This window comes from Cervus canadensis, chromosome 2 (genome assembly GCF_019320065.1).
Source record: "Cervus canadensis isolate Bull #8, Minnesota chromosome 2, ASM1932006v1, whole genome shotgun sequence".
NCBI lineage: Eukaryota > Metazoa > Chordata > Mammalia > Artiodactyla > Cervidae > Cervus > Cervus canadensis.
The window spans coordinates 42,594,411-42,619,852 of NC_057387.1; the positions used below are offsets into that span (position 1 = coordinate 42,594,411).

General features: G+C 38.5%; 1 pseudogene; it reads left to right on the forward strand.

The window, feature by feature from the left end:
* LOC122428744 overlaps window positions 1-20,206 on the forward strand; it is a 34,245-nt pseudogene extending 14,039 nt beyond the window's left edge.
* Window positions 20,207-25,442: the final 5,236 nt, after the last annotated feature.

Consider the following 25,442-nt stretch of genomic DNA (forward strand, 5'->3'; position numbering starts at 1 on the left):
GCCAATCCTGCCAGTCAAAAGGGAAGGAGGACAGGACTATAGGCCTGTACAAGATCTCAGGCTAGTCAACCAGGCTACTGTGACTTTACACCCCACTGTTCCAAACCCCTATACCTTACTTAGCCTCCTCCCACCGAGGACTAAAGTTTACACTTGCCTAGATCTCAAGGATGCCTTCTTCTGCATACACCTCGCCCCAGCATCACAGCCCATCTTTGCCTTTGAATGGGAAGATCCAGTGGGGAGCACCGAACAACAGCTCATCTGGACTCCCCCACAAGGGTTTAAAAACTTCCCAGCCATCTTTGGGGAAGCCTTGGCTTCTGATCTGGACTCATTCCATCCGGAAGAGTATGGATGTCAGCTCCTACAATAGGGGGATAACCTGCTGCTGGCTGCCTGAGACCAAGGAAAAATGCTGGAAAGGGACAAATGCACTGCTCCAGCTGTTGATGGAAGCAGGTTACCTTGTGTCGAAGAAGAAGGCACAGATCTACAAAGAGGAGGCCCAGAGTTCTGAGATGGTGGAATGAACAAACCGGACACTTAAAGAGACTCTCCAAGTGGATCAGAGAGACTGACTGCTCCTGAGTGGACTTGCTCCCAATGGCTCTGCTCAGACTCAGGATGACCCCACAGTCCCAAGGCTATTCTCCGCACGAAATTGTGTATGGGAGGCCTCCTCCCATAATAAAACAGGTGTCAACAAATTTGCCTCAGGTAAGGGGGGATAGGATTTCACAGCAGATGGAACTGGGTAAGGTAATAAATCGGGTAACTAAGTTTGTACAAGAAAGGGTGCTGTTCCCCCTTGGGGAACAGATTCATGAGTTTACACTTGGTGACCAAGTATGGGTCAAAGATTGGAAACATGATTTGCTAGCCCTTTGGTGAAAGGGCCCTTATGTTATTCTAACTACCCCTACTGCAGTTAAAGTTGCAGGTATTGTCCCTTGATCCATCACACCAGAGCAAAGAAGGCATACCACGCTGACCGGGAGGACGCCGAGTGGACCACCCAGAAGGACCCCACCGACCCACGGGAAACCAAGATCATTCTGAGGAGGAAGAAGAAAACGAGGTCCCAGACGAGCCCTCTACAGGATGGAGCTGGGTAAACGACTCCTGCTGCTCGGCCTCACCAATGCAATTCTGAACTTGGGTATGTGGGGCTATGCCCCTGTCAGTAATAGACAGACTCCCCTGGTGGGTATCGTCACTCTGTTATGGGGACTTTAACAACAGAAAGGAACTTTCCTCTCTCTCACCAACCATAACCTTTCTTTGCCCTCTGGTGTTAGAAGAAGCCATCAATGGGCCAGGGACATAGGGTTACATTTAACATGAACACCAGCCTTACGGAGATAACTAAGGCTTATACCTCATATATGAGAATTAAAGAGGAAAAGGGCTCCCTTACAAAAGGGGGACAGGCCTCCCGGTGCCTTGAGCAATACTACCAGGTCTGGGATGAATATTTCTGGATGACTCCTGAGAAAGGACAGTTGATTGCCCCTGCTACTATTTGCTGGGAACAAAAAGAACAGAAAGTTGGATTTGGAGACCATCCCCTAGACCCAAAAGAGTTGTTATTTGTGCCCTGAACAATGTAAACAAATCTTGGAAGTTACCTATCACCCCAATCAGTCTGCTCAGTGGCCTGGTTCCGACTGGAAATATAATCCTGGAATCCACTGGGTAGCCCCCAGTGGGACCCAGTGGCTCTGTGGGCTTAACTTATGACCATGGTTACCAGTTGGCTGGGTGCGGCGTTGCACATTAGGATTTGCTTTCGCTCATGGCAGAATTAAGCCTAGCCTACACCAGCCTCCAGTAAACCTGCCTTATCTGCATGCAAGATGGACACGATCTGTGTTCCAATGGTATGACTATCTTGCTGCCTTGTTTATACCCTCTGTAGGGACAACGGATATCATGGTTAAGGTAGAGGCCTTAACTAATTTCATTAAACAGGCCCTCTTAGACAGTACTAAAGCCATTCAAGCTTTGAACGAAGAACAGATTCAGATGAGGAAAGCAGTAATTCAAAATAGGATGGCATTAGACATACTCACAGCAGCCCAAGGAGGGACTTTGGCGAATGGTGTGTACATCCCTGACCTGTCTGAAGATGTATCTGCTGCCTTGGAGGATATGCAAAATGAAGTGAAAGCCATGTCTAATGAAAAAAAAAAAAAAAAAAAGTAATTAGCCTCCAATTATAATAAATTAATTTTTAAAAAAATTCAGCCCCTTCATTTTTCAGCTTTCAGTTTGACATGGAATTTTCTTCTGAGTGGTAAAGGTCTTATTTGTTTATGTGTTTAGAGAACAAAAAAGCAGATACATACCAAAAAATAAAAACTCTTCCAAAGAATTTAATATTTCAGAAAATATCAGAGTTGTCATCAGCACACTGACGGACTTTGCCACATGTATTTTAATGATTGTTGTTGCTTTCGCCTTGAATTACCATGCTAAGGGCTTTGAGATCTCAGCTGGACTCTGGGTAGTGAAGAATGTAGAGCCTTGTTTCCTCATCTGTAAAGGGAATGTATTTTGACACAATGGAGGTTGGGTGTCTAGCCTACCCTATCTCCTCTAAGCTGCCCCCACCCACGATGAGTTACCCCTAGATAACAGTTTGGTCTGTGGCCCCACCTCTTGCTTCACCTTGTCCATACAGGACATTTCAGCTTCTCTGCTCCCTACTCCCATCCCACTGTCCTCCAGAAATTTCAAATTGGAATATAGGGATTCTGGTCATTAGCTAGATTTGCCAGGAAAAACACGTGAGACCCAGGGTTAAAGATGAAAACTGGAGGCAGACATAATGACCTCTCTGCAAGGAAAGAAGAGGAAGTTGGGAGACAGACAGGCAGACACTGAAAACTAGGAAACACTTGCAGACCAAGAGAGCAGGGGAGAAGTGCTTGGGTTACCAAGGGCTTTCCTGCTATGATTCAGTACATTGGGAGACCTCCCAAATCACCTATCCTTTGGTTTTGTTAGGACTCCTTTCTCTTCGTAACAAATCTTCCTTTACTTAATTTAGCTTGAGTACATCAGGTCTCTTCCTATCAAACAATACCTAATTAGAGATAAAACTATCCACTAAACATACAGTTATGAGACTCAAAGGAAATAATGCTTGGTAAAAGATTAAAGCCTGACTGAAAATGTTATTAAACATTTTCATTATTACTATTATTAGGGCAGTTTCATGATCACTGTCACCTTTTTCTTAAAACAAAAATGGTGGATTTTTAGTATTGCTCCTATATGATTGTTCCTATATGATTAGCTGGTCCTATCAAAAAGAAGGAAGTTCATATGCTTTAAATGATACTCTTTCTTTAAAAAAAAAAAAGTATGTGACAATATACAAATACAAACACACAGATGCACACAAACATACTCTTTAGTTTAATCCAGTTCATTGCTGGAGTACCCAAGAAAGGGCCTAAGTGAAATAATATCACAAAACCAGAATACTGAAACCTCATTTAATGGGTCATTCATATATTTCTCTCTTTTGTTAAACAAAGCTTCACTTAGCCAACAAAGAAAGTTTAAAGAATATAAGAATCCCATAATTTCTTTTTTAAGTGTCTCTAGAGAAGATGAGGGGCTTCCCTCATAGCTCAGTAGGTAAAGAATCTACCTGCAATGCAGGAGACCCGGGTTTGATTCCTGGGTTGGGAAGATCCCCTGGAGAAGGAAATGGCAACCCACTCCAGTACTCTTGCCTGGAAAATCCCATGGACGGAGGAGCCTAGCAGGCTATAGTCCACGGGGTCGCAAGAGTTGGACACAACTTAGCAAGTAAACGACACATGACCACCAGAGAAGATGAGGCCATAGTATTTCTTAATAAAGATTTAAGATTCTTATACTGAATCAACATCTCTCAATTATGTTGAAAACATTTTTTTAAATTGTAATCAATACCATCAGTTCGTGCCTACATTTTCTGTTATTTCTAGAATAGATTGAGTATAAATCATCTATATGGTTATTTTAGTAACCATGAAATTCAAACTCAAATGTCAATAACAATGTTCTTTCTTTCTCTCTCCCTTTTTCTTTTATCATTTTGTGTGTGTATGTTAGAGCCCTTCACTCTTCATTCCAATGGTCCAGATAATTCAAATCCTTTTATAATTCTCATTTGCCAGTTCTATGTGCATTTTAATGAAATGTACCATTGGATCAATCATTATTTTTCAAATCTGCCCATTGTGTCAGGCTCAAGGACAGAGCACTTTCATTTTGGATCACAAGCAGAGTAGAAAAGAGGTGTGCTCTTAAAGTAGCCCATAATGCACTCTACAACATAGAACCAAAGGTAGATGACATACATTTTGAAAAACAAGCAAACTTACCTTGAATGGAACTCAGAAGAGTATCAAGGAGATGGAACACATACAAAGGTGTTCCACAGCCAGAGATGAAAAACTGGGATAATTAATTAACTTGAATGGACACCATAAAAGATGTTGTTCTTGTTCAGCCCCTCAGTCTTGCCCAACTCTTTGTGACCCCGTGGACTGCAGCATGCCAGGTTTTCTGTCCTTCACTATCTCCAGGAGTTTGCTCAAATTAATAGCCATAGAGTCAATGATGCCATCCAATCATCTCATCTGTCACTCCCTTCTCCTCCTGCCCTGAATCCTTCCCAGCACAAGGGTCTTTTCCAATGAGTTGGCTCTTCCCATCAGGTGTCCCAAGTATTAGAGTTTCAGCTTCATCATCAGTCCTTTCAATGAATATTCAGGGTTGATTTCCTTTAGGGTTGACTGGTTGGATCTCCTTGCAGTCCAAGGGACTCTGAAGAGTCTTCTCCAATACCCCCACTCCAAAGCATCAATTCTTCAGTGTTCAGCCTTCTTTTGGTCCAACTCTGACATCTGTACGTGACTATTAGAAAAACCATAGCTTTGACTAGATGGACCTTTGTTGGCAAAGTAATGTCTCTACTTTTTAATATGTTGTCTAGGTTTGTCAGAGCTTTTCTTCCAAGGAGTAAGCATCTTTTAATTTCATGGCTTCAGTCACCATCTGCAGTGATTTTCGAGCCCAAGAAAATTAAAATCTGTCACTGTTTCCATTGTTTCCCCATCTATTTGCCATGAAGTGATGAGACCAGATGCCATGATCTTCATTTTTAAATGTTGAGTTTCAAGCTAGCCTTTTCACTCTTCTCTTTCACTTTCATCAAGAGGCTCTTTTGCTTTCTGCCTTAAGGTTGGTGTCATGTGCATATCTGAGATTATTGATATTTCTCCTGGCCATCTTGATTCCAGCTTGTGCTTAATCCAGCCCAGCATTTCACATAATGTACTCCACATAGAAGTTAAATAAGCAGGGTGACAGCATACAGCCTTGATGGACTCCTTTCCCAATTTGGAACGAGTCCGTTGTTCCATGTCCTGTTCTAACTGTTGCTTCTTGACCTGCATACAGGTTTCCCAGGAGGCAGGTAAGTTGGTCTGGTATTCCCATCTCTTGAAGAATTTTCCACAATTTGTTGTGATCCATACAGTCAAAAGCTTTAGCATAGTCAATGAAGCAGATGTTTTTCTGGAACCCCCTTGCTTTTTCTATGATCCAACAGATGTTGGAGATTTGATATCTAAGATGTTAGCAGGTTTAAGATCTGCACTCAGGACACTGCCTGGCACATAAAATATGTTCAATATAAGTCTTTTAGTTAAAAAGAGACCCTATTCTTTCATTTTTTTCAACATATTTAACATGCTCATTTACAATTCTGTCTTGATCATTCTAGCATTTGCCATTTTTTGAGCCTTTAATTTTGTAGACTATAGGTTCTGCTGTCTCCCGCTTATTATGACTTGACTTTTTGCGTGTTTAGGGAAGCTTCACTGTGAGAGCTTTCTGTGCAGAGAAAATCCATGTTTACCTCTGTTAGGTACCTGGGGCAATGCCAACCATGACCACCATAAAATAATTCTTTGCTTAGTATTTGGGGAGTCATGCAAGAGAGTTTCATACACTGAACTCAGGTCTGTGGTTCAGAATTCTTAAGGGAAACTTCTTTTCCAATGCACCCAGATATCAGGTCCACTCCTGCCTTCAAGACTTTGTACCAGCCATTTTCTCTGCTCTAGATTTTCATATTTGGTCTTTTTTATCCTTAACTTCTTAGCTCAAATGTCACCTCCTCAAAGAAGCAATTCTATACCGCCTGACAGAAATGAATCCTCCATTCCACTCATTCCATGAATCCATAGAAACATGCAGTCTAGGTCCTCAGAACATATTTGTTTGACTCCTTAAGTCAAATAAATGAAATAAAATTCCTGTCTGTGATCACATCTCTCAAAAACAGTCACAAGGATTTCCACCAAATAGAGGGTATATTGAAAAAGGATGAATCAATATTCCTGGAATGTGATGTAAGCAAAACAGATTTTGTGGAGTACAGTATTGCTACCTTTTTTACTTAGTTTCTCCTTCCCCTTTTCCCAGGATTGACAATCAGCATCTGTGTTAGTGGACATGTTAAATAATTTATTTCATATCAAACTTAAAATTAAAAGCAAAGGCTTTTATCTAACTAGGCTAATATCTAACAGAATATTTTGAACACCCTGCCAGTGCCATACCTTGACCATGGATGTTAGACCAGCTTATAATTTCATGTACATCTGAACCAACATTTCAAAAATATCTGTTCAATAATTACTTATTGAAGAAAGAGAAAAGTGCCTTTTTATACTTTTTCAATTGTGTTTAAGATAATGTAATCAGATGCACTCAAGGTAATGTAATCTTCTAACGTAATATGGAATCCTCTTTTCTTCTGCAGTGTTTCCTCACTCATAATTTACACATACCAACATAAAAGTAACTTATAAGGACATGTTACAAAGTCCTGATCAAAATATCATCTGAAAGTTGTAGGGTTCTTTCCTGTCCTTTATGTCAGCAAAAATATTTTCATCTTCTCAGCAGTTCTTTCTCACATTTAGTTTCTCTCATGCTTTTCTAACTCAGAAAATACCATTGCAAGTATGCTAAAAGGGTTTCAAGTTTAGTAGGAAATTTTTTAATTCCCACTAGGCAGCACTATAACACGCATTTTTCCTTTTCAGCTCTAACTGTTGACTTCAGGCATCTGTCAACTGGTTGTTCTCAGAGTGCTTGTCACCCGTTGAAAAAATTTTCAAGAGACATTCATCAGTGGTGGCAAGGAAAGTTTTGTTTTGTCTTAATTTTTGCTCCAAGGTGTGATTTGGCAGAAGTCAAGCTACGAAAGAAGCCAACTACAAAAAGGAGTCCTGTGCAGAAACCTGAATAAAATGGCACTACATCTTGAATGTGTTCTAGAGTTGTTTTAGAGTTTCTTATACATCTTTCTATGGCTTCCCTATGGTTCAGATGGTAAAGAATCTGCCTGCAATGCAGGAGACCTGGGTTTGATCCCTGGGTCAGAATGATTTCCTGGAGGAAGAAAAGGCAACCCACTCCAGTATACTTGTCTGGAGAATCCCATGGACAGAGGGCTACATTCCATGGGGCAGCAAAGAGTCGGACATGACTGAGAGAGTGAGCACATACTATACACCTTTCTGCTTGACCCTGACCATCAGTCCTCGGGTCCACAGGTTACCTTCCTAGTCTGACAGAGTCCTCACGCTGGACTTTGCCCAGAATCTGAGCAATGCATTTAGCCACTGTTGACTCTTCCCCCATTACAGTAAAAAAAAAAAAAAAAGCATCAGTGAACAATCCAAGAGGCACCACGTTATGCTTGCATACTTAATACCTGGTTGATTTGGAATTGGGTCTAATATCATGGAAAGGGAGAAATAAGAATGGACACAGAAAGAAAAGGTCCATGCCGAAAGGAGGAAGAGAAAGCATTCTACATAAGTGAACGTCCAGATGCTATCCTCTGACGAGGTAAGTTCCAGATCATGGAGCCAAGCTGCAGCTGGACTGTATGGCTCCCTCTGCTCCAGCACTCTCTCATCTCTTGCAGCAGTCTGGCTTGTTCACTGACTTCCTGTCATGTGCCAGGCACTGTGCTTTATTTTCGTAAGCACATTTTAAATGCAATGTCGAAAATTAGATATTTTTTATTCCCATTTTAAGGATGAGGAAACTCATGCTAAAAGAGATTCTTTCTCAAAACATCACATCGAGCTGCTTTTCAAATTCAGGAATATTTTTGGACTTCCCTGGTGGTCCAGTGGCTAAGACTCCATGCTCCCAGTGCAGGGGGCCCAGGTTTGATCCCTGGTCAGGGAACTAGATCCCACAAGCCGCAACTAAGGAGATTCACATACTGCAATGAAGACTGAATACCCGCCATGGGGCAACTAAAACTCTGGAGAGCTAAATTCTCCAGGTAAGAACACTGGGGGGGATTGCCATGCCCTCCTCCAGGGCATCTTCCCCACTCTAGGGATCAAACCTGTGTCTCTTGTGCTTCCCGCAGTGCAAGCAGATTCTTTACCCACTGAGCCACCTGGGAAGCCCAACTAAAACCCAGTGCAGCCAAATTAAAAATCAAGGAATATTTACCTAAAATAATGAACCATCTAAAACTAAGAGAATAAAGACCATATCCTTTGAAGCCAAAGTCTATCATCTCAAATTGACTGAGACAAATTTACCATCAGAATCAAAGTTGTAAGTAGGAGGAATGTGAGTTCAGTAGAAATGAGAAGACTCACTTGTCCAGTTAAAAAAAAAATCTCCGGGACTTCCCTGACAGTCCAGTGGTTAAAACTTTGCCTTCTAATGCAGGGGGCACAGGTTCGATCCCCGGTTGGGGAGCTGAAGTCCCACATGCCTCCCAGTCAAAAAACAAAATAAAACAAAACAAAACATGAAACAGAAGCAAAGTTGTAACAAATTCAGTAAAGACTTTAAAAATGATCCACATAAAAAAAAAAAAAAAAAAAAATTTGTAAAAAAAAAAAAAAAATCTCCTATGACCAGTAAGATGTTGAATGGTGCTTGACAGAGGCTGGCAAGTGGAGGAAATGGAGAAGACATTGGTCAAAAGGTAGAAACATTCATGTATATAAGGTACAAACTTTCAGGTATGAGATGAATAAGCTTTGAGGACCTAATGTACAGCATGGTGACTATAGTTAACAATTTTGTATTATATGCTTGAATGTTGCTAACAGAGTAAATCTTAGGTGTTCTCACTACAGAGGAAAAAAGTAATTATGTACGTTGATGGAAGGGTTAACTAAACCTATTACAGTAATCATGTCACAATATATTTGTATCAAATTGTCATGTTGTACCTTAAATTTACCTGGTTTTATGTGTCAGTTGTATCTCAATAAAGTAGGAAAAAATAAAAATCAGTAAACTGAGGTTTAACAAAGTTAAATAAACTTCCCAAGGTCACAGACTTATTGAATGTCTAAACCAGGACTCTAATCCAAGTCTGTACGACCCCAGACTTAGTGTTTCAAATATCCAGGTAAACTACTTCTAGAAAGGGAACTATAACATAGGTAACCTAAGTCATCATTCACCTGAGCTGGAAGCCAAGCTCCACAATCAGATAATAATATCAAAACTAAGTAACATTTATGGAGCAGCATTTAGGATGTACCAGACACTAGCTAAACTCTTTATTTGGATAATTTTAATTTTTTTCTCACAATGAATCTAAGAGATAGGTACTAATATTATCCTTACACTAAAGTTGAAGAAATCAAGACTCAGAGCTTTGTTAGTGTTTTGCCAGGACTTAAATCCTAGCCTCTGGGAACTATGCACTCTTAGTCACTTTACTGTATTTCAAGCCATATCTCTTGGGAGATATGGGAGTTTTAATTCCATCTTTAATAGTACCAACTGCTTAGCTCCCAATTACCTGAATGAAGCCTTTTCCATCTGCATGTCTTGGGTGATACCAAGCAGTGGTTGGAGTAGCCTCTAGCTCCTCCTAGTGGCCAGAATGGCCATTAACATTTACTAAAGGATCGAAGTACTGTGAATCAGTGCTAACCAGGAAACACCCATTTCTGGGTTTATCTAAAGGCCTGGCAAGCATTAAACACCTGCAATCCAATCCATCCTGAGCCTCAGAGGCATCATTAAATGTCTGACATCTGGTATGCACCAGGGTACTTTAGCAACTGGGGAAGAACATCACGCAGATTAAAATGATAAAATTACCCCCAAATTACTTTGGCAGATGTGGAGCAGAGACACCAGGAGTTTTGTTTTTCAGCTTCTTCCTTGCATCCCACTACAATAAATATCAGTGCTTGTTATCCCAGTTAATTATACAGTTCTCCAGCAGCAAGGAAACTCCATTTTCCTTTCTTTTCTGACACACAGCTTTTAGACACATCCCTTCTAATGACCTGCTTCCTCCTCTTTTAAGAACAGTGCTGCAGCCATCCAGCTAGCAATTCAAAACTGAAAGCTCTTCCATCCTCCAACCTTTTTTTTTTTTTTAGGGTTAATTTTTAAGGCATACCCTAATTACAGGAATTTTCAGTCTTTAAAAAGCAGCTATTTTCAGACCTGTTTACAAGACCATGATCTGAAACATCAGTCAAAAACAGCTTGAACTGATTGCATCCTTCTCTGGAACAGAACATGCAGTAGCAGAATGTCCATTTGTAGCTGGTTCATCTGCCCTGTAATTAAGGTTGCATTGCAGCCCTGCTCCAAACTTATTTCTGCAAGGGAACAGCTAAGATTCCCCTAGATAAGATGTCAGAAAATGTGCTATCCAAATTTGTTGGTTAACATTCTCAGAGCCAATTTAGTGCTGAATTATATCACCAGCAAAGTTGGTGGTAGGGCAACATATATCCGCAGAAGCTCTTGTAAAGTCAGTAATGACGGCCTTGTAAAGTCAAAATGCAGGCACCACTTGAAAATCCTCTTCATAAGACCCATTCAAAGCTCAGTGAAGGAAACATCTTGCTGTCGAACGAAAAAAAAAACAAACTCATTATGCACCTCAACTCAGTTTTATGCACTTAAAAGCTACAGAAACCAAACTTTCCAAATCACAAGTGATTCTTAACAGTGAGTTCATTCTTCTGCCATTATTCACACAGATGGATGATGTCATATGCATTTTAAAAATGAGAAATCAACTTTGGGGATCAATTGAGTCAAGGATAAGAATAGACCCAAAGACCTCAAGGCCTCCTCTCAGGCTGAAGAGAGAAACTCTAAAAATGAGAACATCAAAATCAGGGGCAAACCTTGAAAATATGTCTTTTTTTTTTTTCTTCCTAAAGCAGGTTTTATGAAAACAAAAACAGTAAGTGTTCTCAGAGGCTGGTATATTTATCTTATGCAAACCACATATGGCTAATATGTTTTCAAGTTCATTTCTCCCAAAAGTATAATTATTAAACAGACCAAAACATTCCTCAAAGATTATAGACTATAAAAGACTGATATTTGCTAGAATTTATTATCTGCAAAACACCGTTTTGCTCTGAGGTGCATAGTGTTGCAGAAAATTCGGCACCAACCACCTGCCCCTCTTTGTTTATCTACTCTTGGAAAATTCTCTCTTAAAATGTGGCATCTCTGCTTTCCTTCAGCTCACAGCCTTATACTATCACAGGGTCTCACAGCCTTGGTATTTAGAGTCAAGTTTTGAAGTAGCTCAGTGCTCTGAGGGAGAGGCAGGTAAAATAGATCCATCTCATACTAATACTCAGGGACATGTCTCTTGTGCCCGTACACACGTGCGCGCGCACACGCGCACACACACACACACACACACACACACACAAGATTTTAAGGCATCAATCCACAAGCCATCTCTTAGGATAGTCAAAAAATTAGCTTTCCCTTTTAGCTCCCTCTCTTGAAAAATACATTAAGAATCTAGCCCTGTCCAAATCCTCTTTGTTTTCTCTCAAATGCAGAACCTGTGAATGAGCATGATTTTAAGTCAATACAGCATACATAATTTATAAAGAGAATTTTTTTTTTAAATCATGCATTTCTAAACACAGTTGTTAAGGTTACAACAAGTAATAAAAAATGCAGAGAGCATCTTGCTGGAGAGACGGGAGGTGGGAACCCCCTACTGGCTTAGCCAGAGGAAAACGACCCTACAGGTTCACCCAGCAACAGCTGTGGGATCCAGATTACAAATTTCTCCCAAGGCAGTATGAATATGAGCTTGAAATAGTCATCTCTTCTTCCAAAACAAATTTGCTAGGGCGTTGCTGTCTCAATATTTCTATAAACTAAAATGCACCACTTTCAGAGTAGAGTGAGTTGAATCCTAAATTCTTAGGAAATAAAGTGCACAATGCTCAAGAGGACACACACGAAAAGATTTTTTTTGGAATCTCAAAATCAGTTGGCGGTTGGTAGCAAGGCTTAACAGAGACACAGTCAAAGATTCTATCACTATTTTAGGTCCTTGAATCTCAGAAAGTAAACATATTTGTGGTTGGATTAATACTTATCTTTTGGGAACCATCTCCAGCAAAATGCAAGCACATTATTACATAATTTAGAAGAATATCATATGTGTTGGCTTATAAATATCACAACAGAATTGGATGAAGACATCCAGACCAAACTATATAAAATCCAAGCTCACAGTGGCTGGCAAATGCCTAATGTAGATGGAAGGTAAAATTGTGAATTGCCGGCCTCATCTGAGATTGTAATAAAAGTGAATGGCGAGTTCGAATTATCTAGCTTTATACTCTATTTTTAGCTCCACAAGCATTGAGCATATTCTATATTTTTAATGTTATACCAAGTCCCAGAAATACAAAGATGAAAGATACATACTCTAACCTGCCCTTGGGAAGCACACTGTATAATGGCAAACACACATGCAATAGAGTTAATGTGACTCTAACAAAAAAGTCTGCCTACAGAAAGGGCTTCTAGGCTGTAGGTAAAGGAATTTAGCTTGTTTGTGCATTAGCCACATTTTTATAATCATAAACAAATAATCGTCCTGGCTGTCATCTCTGCATTAACAGTTTATAGCATTTTATTAACAATGTACTTTAACATGAACTATTTGATGTACCCTTCACAAGAGTTCTATCAAATAAGCAGGTAATGAGAAAACTGAAACATCAATATATCTCAGATTTGGAAGCCATATTAAATATCTTTAAAGCCCATCTGTGGGTAATGAACACATGCATGGTGTTACACTAAGAAGGATTCCGAACTCCTGTTAGGTTTAATGGGGAAAAATTCACAATTGATTGAGAATGTCTATTAGGGCTGGTAGGGGATGGACTAGATCCAGTGACTCTATATATGAATCATTTTCTAGCTTATTCATAGCTGCTTTTAGAAGACTAATGGTAGTAACGACCCCTTAGCAGTTTCCTGCTGAATACTGAAGACTAAATGGCCATATGTCCCTCCATCCAGATAATCCCAGGCCTTCACTACAGTACAGAATAGAATAAGTTCCACTATTTTTCCTTAGCTCCATTATGTGTGTGTGTGCTAAGTCACTTCCCTCCTGTCCAACTCTTTGAGACCCTATGGACTGTAGCCCTCCAGGCTCCTCTGTCCATGGGATTTCCAGGCAAGAATATAGTACTGGAATGGATTGCGACACCCATCTCCAGGGGATCTTCCCGATCCAGAGATTGAACCTAGTCTTTTATGTCTCCTGAATTGGCAGGTGGATTCTCTACCACTAGCACCACCTGGGAAGCCCAGATCCATTGTTCCCTTCTCTAAATAATCAGACATTATTCACAAAGTCCATTGTTATCCAAATTCTCTGAGCATTTCAGAGTGAATGATCCATTTTTAAGCATTTTCAAATGTTTCACAATAGTGAACCAAATAACCCTCAATGTACATTTTAATATTTGTCTTTTCATTGATATCAATATAACATTATTACCAATACTGTGCTTATTCAGCCAGGATTTTAATTTGCCTCTGACTGCTCTTTTTCTTTCTCTTTTTTATCCTTTACTATATGGTTCATTCTTGCCTACTCAACACCACTAATGATTTTGCAAATATTTCCAACAGCATACTTTCCAATAAAATGTGTTTATAATAAAATCTGAATTCTGTGGAAGTAAATTTCTATACACATTGAAAAAATAAAAATACATCATTTTAATTTTATGAAATTCTCTAATTTTTGAAGTTTATGTGGATTTTTTTTTTTTTTTTGCATACTAACATTAAGGAGCTCAAAAACTGTCATCTTGGTATCATTTCTATGAACATTAAAATCAGCAATGTAGACATTAAGTCAGGCTTCCTTAGTGGTGCAGAAGTAAAGAGCCTGCCTACCAATGCAGGAGATGAGGGTTCAATCCCTGGGTCAGGAAGATACCCTGGAGAAGGAAATGGCAACCCATTCCAGTATTCTTGCCTGGGAAACCCTATGGTAAGAGGAGCTGGGCAGGCTATGGTCCATGGGATCACAATAGCAACAATAAAACCAAAACCGCAGCCATACCAAGAAGTAATTTTTATTTAGCATATGAGCCTGTGATTCAAGTTACATTGATGCTAATGGGGACTACTAGGGAAACACCCAAACAGAGAGCATAGAACTCCTGCAGAAGAATAGATATACAGCACACTCCACCATTCTTCTTCCAATACCATATTTGCTATTTTTAAAATACTGTTTAAGAGATTTCAAATTCAAATTTAAACTTATTACTTTGAAACTCCTATGGTCATCTCTTCTTCCTTTAGCTTCTGTAGGACTTGACTGCATTCAGGTCTTTATCCTCTACTATATAGTACCTTGCATGGTAAATGTTCAGTAGATAATAATGAATTATTGAACCAGAAAAAGGAATTTTTAGATTATGGATGTGCTTAAGAAGAGAATTCCATTTCAGAGAAATTTCCCCAAGAAAACAGTTTTATGCAAAATGTGAACAATGCAACGTTATCTATAGTAGTAAACCATTTAAAACTACATAGAAGTCTAAACACAGGAGATGGGTGAAAAATCATGGTATATCTAAATGACTGAATTTATGACAGCCATGAAAATGTTTAGTATAAAAAATGTCATTTCATATCAAGTGGAAAAAGCCGGTTATATAACTTTATAGAGCATTTTCATAACATATAAATATGATTTTTCATAAAATATACAGGTAAATTATGCCAAATATTAATAGCAGCTATAACTATATAGTATACTTAAAATTTGGAGGAGGGGCATCTTGCAAAATTTTCTCTAAGAAATATGAATTGTTTTTAAATGACAAAAATGTTTCCACAAAAAGTTTTAAACTTCCCAAAGAACAATTTCTCTGGCAAGTAGCACGGAATAAATGATTGCGGTGCTGAAGAGTTAGCTGCATAATGAAATCTGATTGGTGAGTCATCACAGAGAAGGCTTTTCTTTCTTTGGCTTCCAGGGCTAAGACCAGGAGAGGCCAGATATGCTATGCCAGTAACATAACTAGTTATTGGCAAAACAGCAGCTCCAATAGAAACATTCCATTGAAGAAGTTTCCAAGATGATTAAAATGTGTATGCGTGTGTGATGAGTGGCTTCAGTCACGTCCAACTCTGTGTGACCCTATGGACTGTGGCCTGCCAGGCTCCTCTGTCCATGAGATTCTCCAGGCAAGAATGCTGGAGTGGGTTGCCATGGCCTTTCCAGGGGATCTTCCCGATCCAGGGATTGAACCTGTGTCTCTTACATTTCCTGCACCGCTACACTAGTGCCACCCGGGAAGCCCCTAAAATGTATATATAGAAAGATACTTAGCAGTTATTTGTAACATCGAATAAGATAATAGTAATGTCAGAGCTTTGCGGATGGCTCAGGGGTGAAGTATCTGCCTGCCAATGCAGTAGACGCAGGAGACGTGGGTTCGATCCCTGGGTCAGGAAGATCCCCTGGAGCAGGAAATGGCAACCCACTCCAGCATTCTTGCCTGGAAAATTTCATGGGCAGAGGAGTCTGGCGGGCTACAGTCCATGGGGTCACAAAGAGTTGGACAAGACGGAGCACCCACACAAAAATGTCAAAGGAAAACATGTAGCTTTTATTTTGCCACTGTTAGCACTTACAGTTTACCATCCAGGACAGCACATTCTAAGTTAAAAGTGTTAACAGGGGTAGTGAGGGATAGAAAAGCTATGTATTCCTAAGTATACTTATTTTTTTAACTTCTTTATTGATGTTATATTAGCATACAACAAACACCACATATTTTAAGTGTACAATTTGATGAGTTTTGACTTATGTATACACCCATGAAACCATTAATAAGATCAAAGTAATGAACATGTCCATCATTCCCAAAGATTTCCTTATGTTTTTATAAACGCTCTCTCCAACCTCTCCTCGCTCCACCCATATACCCTGTCCCCAAAGTAATTTGTCACTTTAGATTACAGACTAATTTGTCACTCTGGATTCATTTGCACTTCCTAGAATTTGATATAAATAGAATTATGTTGAGTATACTCTATTTTTACTTGCTTCATTCACTCAGCATAATTATTTGGAGATTAATTCATGCTGTAGAATATACCAACAGTTCATTCATTTTTATTGCTGAGTAGAATTCCATTATATAAATTTTTGCATAGAATAATTATATTAATGTTATACACATGTATAAAATTATATTAATTTTAATAAATATTTATTGTATAAAATAATATATATGTAAAATTATGTGACAAACATATAAAATACAAGTTTATCTGTTCACTTGTTTGATTCGTTTAGAGATTTTGGCAATTAAACATAAAGCTTGTTTGAATAGTACTCTACAAGTCTTTGTGTGGAAAAGACTTTTATTGCCCTTCAATGAATATTTTGGAGTTGACTATCTAGATAACGTGGTAGAGGTGGGTGTAATTTTTAAGAAACTGCCAAACTCTAAGCAATTGTACTATTTTATATCCTCTTCAGCATTATATGGGGACTTCCCACATGGGGCTAGTGGTAAAGAATCTGCTTGCCAGTGTAGGAGACACAAGAGATGTGGGTTTGATCCCTGGTCCAGAAGATCCCTTGGAGAAGGAAATGGCAACCCACTCCAGTATTCTTGCCTGGAAAATCCCAAGGACAGGGGAGTCTGGTGGGCTACAGTCCATGGGGCTGCAAGGAGTTGGACACAACTGAGCACTCAGCATTATGTAAGAGTTCCAGCTACTCCACGTTCACTTGGGATGTTCAGTCTTTATAAATTTAGCCATCCTCATAGACATGTGGTAGTTCTTCGTTGCAATTTTAATTTGCATTTATTTAATGATGAATTGTGCTGCGTGTTGCTTCATTTGCTTACTTGCCTTAATAGTATATCTGTTTTGGTCTATTCAAACCTTCTGTCCATTTAAAAAAAAAAATGAGTTCTCTTTTTTATTGAGTTTCAGAGGTTTTTATATATTCTGGATATAAATTCTTCATCATATGTGTGAGTTAAAAAATTTCTCTTTACCATTCATTTTCAACAAATGCATCATTAGACAAACTGTTGTTTTATTCTTGTTTCTTGTACTTGGAATTCATTGATATTATTGATCTGGGGAATCATAGACTTCACTGAATTTGGAATTTTTCAGTCTTTATTTCTTCAAATGTTTTTTTAGTCCCTGTCTTCTTTGAGCACTTCATTAAGTGTATTAGCCACATAAAATTGTTCCATATCACACTGATTCTCTATTCATTTTTTAAAATTCTTTATTTCTGTTTCTGCTTTATTTCTGTAAATTGACATATTCCCAAGTCTTCATTCTTGCAAATTTTTACATCTGGAATGTTGCTTCTTTACAAATCCCATTCGGTGTGCTATTCTTATCAAACATTTTAATTTACATTTATATACATGAAATTTTTCTTTTTTATATCTTCCACTTCTATACTTTTTGAACTTACAGAATAGGGTTTTGAGAACTATTTAAATGTTTTTATTTGCTAATTATAACATTTATAACATCAGACTTTTAACTGATTGATTTTTTTCCCTCTCATTATGAGTCATAATTTTCTATTATTTTGTTCAAACATTGTTTATTGAATTCCAACATTGTGAACTTCACTTTGCTAGATACTGGATATTTTTGTATTGTCATAAATATTCTTGAGCTTTGTTCTGGGTCACAATTAATTTACTTGGGTACTGTTTGTTCTTTCTTTTATGATTTGTTAGGTGAGGTTGGAGAAGTGTTTTAGATCAATACTATCCTATAATTGATGAAGACTCTTCAGTGAGCGCCACCTGATGCCCTATGAACTGTGAGGTTTTTCAGTCTCTCACTGGAGAGAAGAGAGGCTATAACCAGCCCTATATCCCTGCCATGGACTGTCATCTTTAACTCATTTAGGTGATTCTTTTCATGGTCTTGGGTAGTTTCCTCACCCCTGTTCACTCATCACCACTCTGCTAAAGAAACAGAGATGGGCTCAGATCTCTGGGTTCTCTTTCATGCAGCTCTCTCCTCTGCAGCCCTTTGGGTAGGTAAACTCTAGGCAGCTTTTTTCCCCCAAACTCCGAGCTTTGTCTCTTCAACTCAGGATGTTGGCCATACCCTGTCTCCATATTCTATGGCCTGGAAGCCCTCTCAACATAGAAACATAGGGAAATTCATAGAGTATACCACATTTCTCCCCACCTTTCGGGCATCACTGTTCTCCATTCCCTGATAATAATACCTTGATAACCCTTATTCCATATATGCTGTCCATTTTTTTCAGGTTCAGTGATAATTCTGTTCCCATAAATTACATCTTAGTTGAAAATGGCTATCCCTAAGTGTATTCATTCTTACTCAGAGTGACACCTATAAGCCTCAGCATTCTGAATAGTAAATAAGCAACCATAACATTCAGATGATCACATACAATCATGGAATCTCAACTATTCCTCTGTGAAATAACTCAGACAAAAAGAAAAGAAAAAAATAGATGGCTTTGACCTGAACTGTTGTTGTTTAATGGGTACTGTTTTCAGTAAATATTTTATACTTTATCTTTTTAAAATTAATACTTTTCATACTATTCTTGAGTGGTGATATCTGTTAAAGTACTGTGTATTAATTTTGGTTTTTACTGCCAAATTAGAGTCCTTTTCAATAGACTATTGGAGTAGGAAATGGCATCCCACTCCAGTATTCTGGCCTGGAAAATCCCATGGACAAAGGAGCCTGGTGGGCTATCATCCATGGGATCACAAGAGTGGGACACAACTTAGTGACTAAACCAACCGCAAAGATAAATTTAGAAATTCTTTAGTTTACATTTATTTTTTCTTAAAATTCAGGATGGGCCTGGATGCCTTAGAGCCTGAGTCATTAGGCCACAGCCCAGTCTGTCCCAAGACTCAGCTTGGGAAACTAGGACATTTAAACCAGACAATTACAAGATGCTGTCACAAATGTGGAGAAGCATTCTGGGGAGCTGTGCCAAATCTCTGCTGCTTACATGCAGAAAAGTGCCAGACTGTGACACAAAGCAGAACTCCTGGTGAATGATATTAATGTGTATGTCTCTACAGAGACCCCAACTTTAAAGCAGTGTCTGAAAAACTTTGCTGATGAGTTTGCCAGATTTCAGGATTACTGACAGGCAGAAGTTGAAAGATTTGAAGTCAAAGTATTAGTTGAACCTTTGAAAGCTTATGGAATCATTGTAAAAATAAAATAAGATGACTCAAAGCAATATTAACAGCAAGGAATCAAGAAGTTAAACAGTTAACTGAATTAGAAAGAACACATCAGAGAAACCCATCTGATTGACATGTTATTTCACAGGCAGAAACTGAATTACGAAGAGCTACAGTGGATGCTATTGGAACAACTCATCATCTGGAGGAAACTATTGACAATTTTGAAAAGCAGAAAATAAAGGGTATAAAGACTATATTTTCAGAATCTATCACTATTGAAGTGTTATTTCACAGTGAAGCTGTAGAGGTCTACACTGATGTCTACCAAAATATACAAGAGACTAACAAAGACTTGAAGGTTTTCCAAAATTCTCTGGATCCACCAGATGATTTACCTTGTTTAGAAGTCCTTAGATATCGTAAGAGCAAATCAAAGGCATCTCTTCAGAAATCCCTATCAGCTAAATGTTTATCTGGAACAGGACAGGTATCTACCTGTCGACTAAGAAATGATAGACAAGCAGAAGATGATTGATGAAGAGGAGGAAGACAGACATTACATAAGGAAATTAAATTTCTTAAGCAAACTTTGCATTTCCATTTTCTATCTTAAATAACTGGGAAGTCAGATCTACTAAAACTGCAAAACTTTATGCTTGTTTGATATGTCAAACCTCAAAATGAAATCCTACTGGAAATGGAGAAATTATTAAAGGAAATTTATGTTGACCAAGGAAAATATAAATAAATAAAAAATAAAATTCAGGATGTTTCTATGTAAACTTAACTTTAGAAGAATATACAGGCTAAAACAATAGGGATATTTTATAATAAATAAAACATAATTTTTGTGTAGATAAAGCATACCAACTTACCAAACTTCATATCAAACACTCAGACTGTACCTATAGGTAAAATCACTTTAACTGCTTTGCCTGGGTTGATTGCTTGGTTGCTTCAAAGTCCCTAGCAATTCAGTTAAATTGGTTAGACCATTATATAATATGAAACTGACAGGTTGTTTCACTGAACTGACTCACAAAGTCAATCAAAAGTTGAACTGGTTGTATATGGAATCATAAAAAATCTGGGAATAATCCTGTGTAGAGTGCTGTGGGGTTTGGAGAGCACTGAAAAAACACTTGTGAATCCCTCCTTTTCTTCTAATGTTTTTATCAAAGGATTTTGAAGATACAACAGTATTTAAGCTCCTTAGAGCTAAAGTGTCTTTGGTATTTCAAGAAATAATCTGTGATTGCAAATAGTCTATGAAATGCATTTTTGCATCACAGTATCAAGTGAGGAAATCACATTTAGAACTTAGAATAACAAACCCCCTGTTGGCATCATGAATAGAACACTCATATTAACTAAATAAAACAAACACCAGTAGGAAAGTGGTCTGCTGCTGCTGCTGCTAAGTCACTTAAGTCATGTCCGATTCTGTGTGACCCCATAGACGGCAGCCCACCAGGCTCTTCTGTCCCTGGGATTCTCCAGGCAAGAATACTGGAATGGGTTGCCATTTCCTTCTCCAATAGGAAAGTGGTTTATTTTTTTATTTCATTTTATTTATTTATTTATTTTTTTATTAGTTGGAGGCTAATTACTTCATAACATTTCAGTGGGTTTTGTCATACATTGATATGAATCAGCCATAGATTTACACGTATTCCCCATCCCGATCCCCCCTCCCACCTCCCTCTCCACCCGATTCCTCTGGGTCTTCCCAGTGCACCAGGCCCGAGCACTTGTCTCATGCATCCCACCTGGGCTGGTGATCTGTTTCACCATAGATAGTATACATGCTGTTCTTTTGAAACATCCCACCCTCACCTTCTCCCACAGAGTTCAAAAGTCTGTTCTGTATTTCTGTGTCTCTTTTTCTGTTTTGCATATAGGGTTATCGTTACCATCTTTCTAAATTCCATATATATGTGTTAGTATGCTGTAATGTTCTTTATCTTTCTGGCTTACTTCACTCTGTATAATGGGCTCCAGTGGATTGAAACAGCAAAGTGGTTTAATATTTACCAAAGGACCATGGCAAAGCTGGAGTAGAAATCTTGAATGGCATTCAATAAATGGGTTAGTACATGTATGCTGGATTTACAAAGTGTATCTTGGCACTCCTTGTCATTGAAAGGTCAGTAAGCACAACAGTACTAATAGGCCTGCTTCAAACTTCTTCCTAATAGTCAGAGTTGAGGTTTTTGCTCAGAATGTCATTTTGTACATTAAGAGACTTTGAAAAAAACTAACTTGGAAGAACAGCACAGTTTCTCTGAAGTCCTGTAGTTTAGAGTGGCATTGATAATTGTACCTTCTTTATCCCCATTTCCCTTCTCACTGCATTTTTTTCATTAAGAAAAAACACAGGCTGAACTGAGTATTATAAAGGAAGCAACACGGTCTAAGATGGGGGCTGGGTTAAAAGGAAGACGAAACTATTGGGTTGGTCAAAATGTTCATTTGGGTTTTTCCATAAGATCTTAAAGAAAAACCCCAATGAATGTTTTCAATTATTGAAAATATTCCAACCCAATACAATCTAATTTTCATGTTTCATAGACTCACATAATTTGAGTTTAACATTCAGCTAACACATTCCCTAATTGTGCAGATATTTTAGGAAGTGAAGAAACTTCACACAGCTACAAGATAAAAGCCTATCCGAGCACATCTATTGTAAGTTAGTTCTCAGTCCTACCTGGTAGATCACCAAATTCAGTTCAGTTCAGTTGCTCAGTCATGTCCGACTCTTTTCGACCCCATGAACCACAGCACGCCAGGCCTCCTGGTCCATCACCAACTCCCAGAGTTCACCCAAACTCATTGTCCATTGAGTCGGTGATGCCATCCAACCATCTCATCCTCTGTCGTCCCCTTCTCCTCCTGCCCTCAATCTTTCCCAGCATCAGGGTCTTTTCAAATGAGTCAGCTCTTCGTATCAGGTAGCCAAAGTATTGGAGTTTCAGCTTCAACATCAGTCCTTCCAATGAACACCCAGGACTTATCTCCTTTAGGATGGACTGGTTGGATAACCAAATTGGTTGACATGAAATTTCCTCCTACTGCCTCACACCCTCATCCTTTTCCAAGGCATTTAGCTAGAAAATGCCAAGGCTCCCCACCACTGTAGACCCAAGGCTTCAGGGAAATGCCAAGTAACTTGTGCTTATCCAAAACAAAGACCTGAAGTTCTCTATAGGGAATGCACTTTAAAGGAGGGGGCTTCTCTGGTGGCTCAGATGATAAAGAATCTGCCTGCAATGCAGGAGACCTGGGTTCTTTCCCTGGGGCGGGAAGATCCGCTGGAGAAAGGAATGACTATTCACTCCAGTATTGTTGCCTAGAGAATTCCATGGACAGAGGAGTCTGGAGGGCTATAGTCTATGGGATTGCAAAAGTCAGACACGACTGAGAGGCTAACACTAAGAACACAGACTTTGGTGTGAATCATACTGATTGCTATGTGAGATAGTACACAGAATTTCACTTTTCTGCTTATTTACAAGTAATAATAATAATTGCTTTGGTCTCATCAAGTAAAGACTTTTATGTGTGTAAATTTATTGACACATTAACATTTTTATCCATTATTAAAAATTTTATCCATTGTTACTAATAAAATCAAACAGGGTTACCTAACCCTAACATTTTTTTTCCTGAAAGAGGACTGTGATCTCATAGCCTTTGACTTTACTCAAGATTCACAATGGAAAAAAAAAGAATAGTTGATAGCCAACAAATTTGTTGAGGCAACCAGGCTTCCAAGGATCAAGTATACAGTATTTAAAAACATCATTTCAGAATCAATATTATATTGTTATCAAAGTTCTGTATCAGACTTATTGGGGCCATAAGCCCAAAGAATTATGGGCTTGAAAAATAGCAGTGATGGAGCTCTGCAGCCTGTATGCTGGCGAGGGCAGTGACCCATAAACATCTGGAGTTAGTGGATGACTTTCTCCACCTCTTCACCCTCTGTACACCATTTTGTTTGTTTGTTTCAAGCAAATTGGATTCAAAAGACTGAGAGCCATATGACTAGTTGATAACAGCTCTTGAAAGTGCAACCTAGCAGTTGAGTCAAGAAAAGTTGAGTGGTAAGAGAGAAGAGTCTGATAATCACTGAATCAATCAATGTCCAGTGTCTTTGCTTCCTGTACTGAAACCAGAGAAATATTGTCAGAATAGTATATCAATAAATTATTTTCCTTTCATGTATTTTTAAAGATCTTTTGATGAATGAATTATTAAATTCCTGAATGAAGGTAAGGAAGGTGGAACAAATTCATTCTTCTCTGTAAGATTTGTTTGGACATACTGCAAAATGAATGGCTCTCAGCCTTCAGAAAGTGTGTTCTTCCCCCATGGTGTGCCTCCCCTTTTCTGCGCTGCCACATGTGAAACACAATTAGCCTTTCAGTTAGACTTTGCATTTTTCTGATCTTCTAACAACTGGGTGTCAGATATCTCAGTGTATTACCACCCACTAACAACAAGATTATACATTAGAGTCTGTGCCGTCTACTTTTATGAAATATTTCTGAAAGCTAAAAAGAATAAATTAACTGTACCAAATTCGTGATAAAATTTCTTTCTCTGATTGTTAATATTTCCATGACTGTACTGTATTTTTTAATTGAAGTACCATTGACCTACAACATTATGTAGGTTTTTATTTTATGTGTATACACACACACACACACGTGAAAATGAAGTTGCTCGGTCGTGTGTTTGCAACCCCATGGACTGTAGCCTACCAGGCTCCTCTGTCCGTGGGATTTTCCAGGCAAGAGTACTGGAGTGGACTGCCATTTCCTTCTCCAGGGGATCTTCCCAACCCAGGGATCGGATCGAACTTGGGTCTCCTGCATTGCAGACAGACACTTTACCATCTGAGCCATCAAGGAAGCCTATATATATATACATGCTCACCACCCAATATTTAGTTCCCATCAGTCATCATATAGTTGAATTCCTTTACTCATTTACTAGTGGTTACTTTCTGGTAACCACTACACTGTTCTCTATATCTACTTATTTGTTTTCATTTGGTTTATTCATTTATTTTGGTTTTGTTTGCTTATTATTTTTCATATTCTACATATGAGTGAAATCATACAGCAATTGTTTTTCCCCATTTATTTCACATGATAAAATACCGTCAAGGTCCATCCATGTTGTGACAAATGGCATGATTTCATCTTTTTTGTGATAATACATATATAGCTATATAACACCACCTTTATCCATTCATCCCATAATAGGCATTTAAGTTGTTTCCATATCTTGATATCATAAATACTGCCTCAATGAACATGGGGTGCAAATATCTTTTTTGATTAATATTTTCATATTCTTTGAAAACACATTTTTTCATATTCATTTTTCATATTCATACATATCCCAGAATGGGATTGGTGAATCATATGGTACTTCTGTTCTTAATCTAAGGAGGCATCTCCATTCTGTCTTCCATGTTGGCTGGACCAATTCAGGTTCCCACCAACAGTGCACGAGGATTCCTTTCTCCACGTCCTCACCAACATTTGTCATTTCTTGCCCTTTTGAAAATAGTCTTTCTCATAGGTTTGAGGTACTATCTCATTTGGTTTTGATTTGCATTTTTCTAATAATTAATAATGTTGAAGACACTGTCCTTTCTCCCTTGTATGTTCTTAATGTAAATTAATTGTTCATATAAAGGTGGGTTTATTTTTAGGCTGTCAATTTATTTCCACTGATAATTTTTTGTTTTTCTGTCAGTATCATATTATTTTGATTACTATGACTTTGTGATATAGTTTGAAGTCAGGAGGTGTTACACCTGCAGCTTTGCTCTTT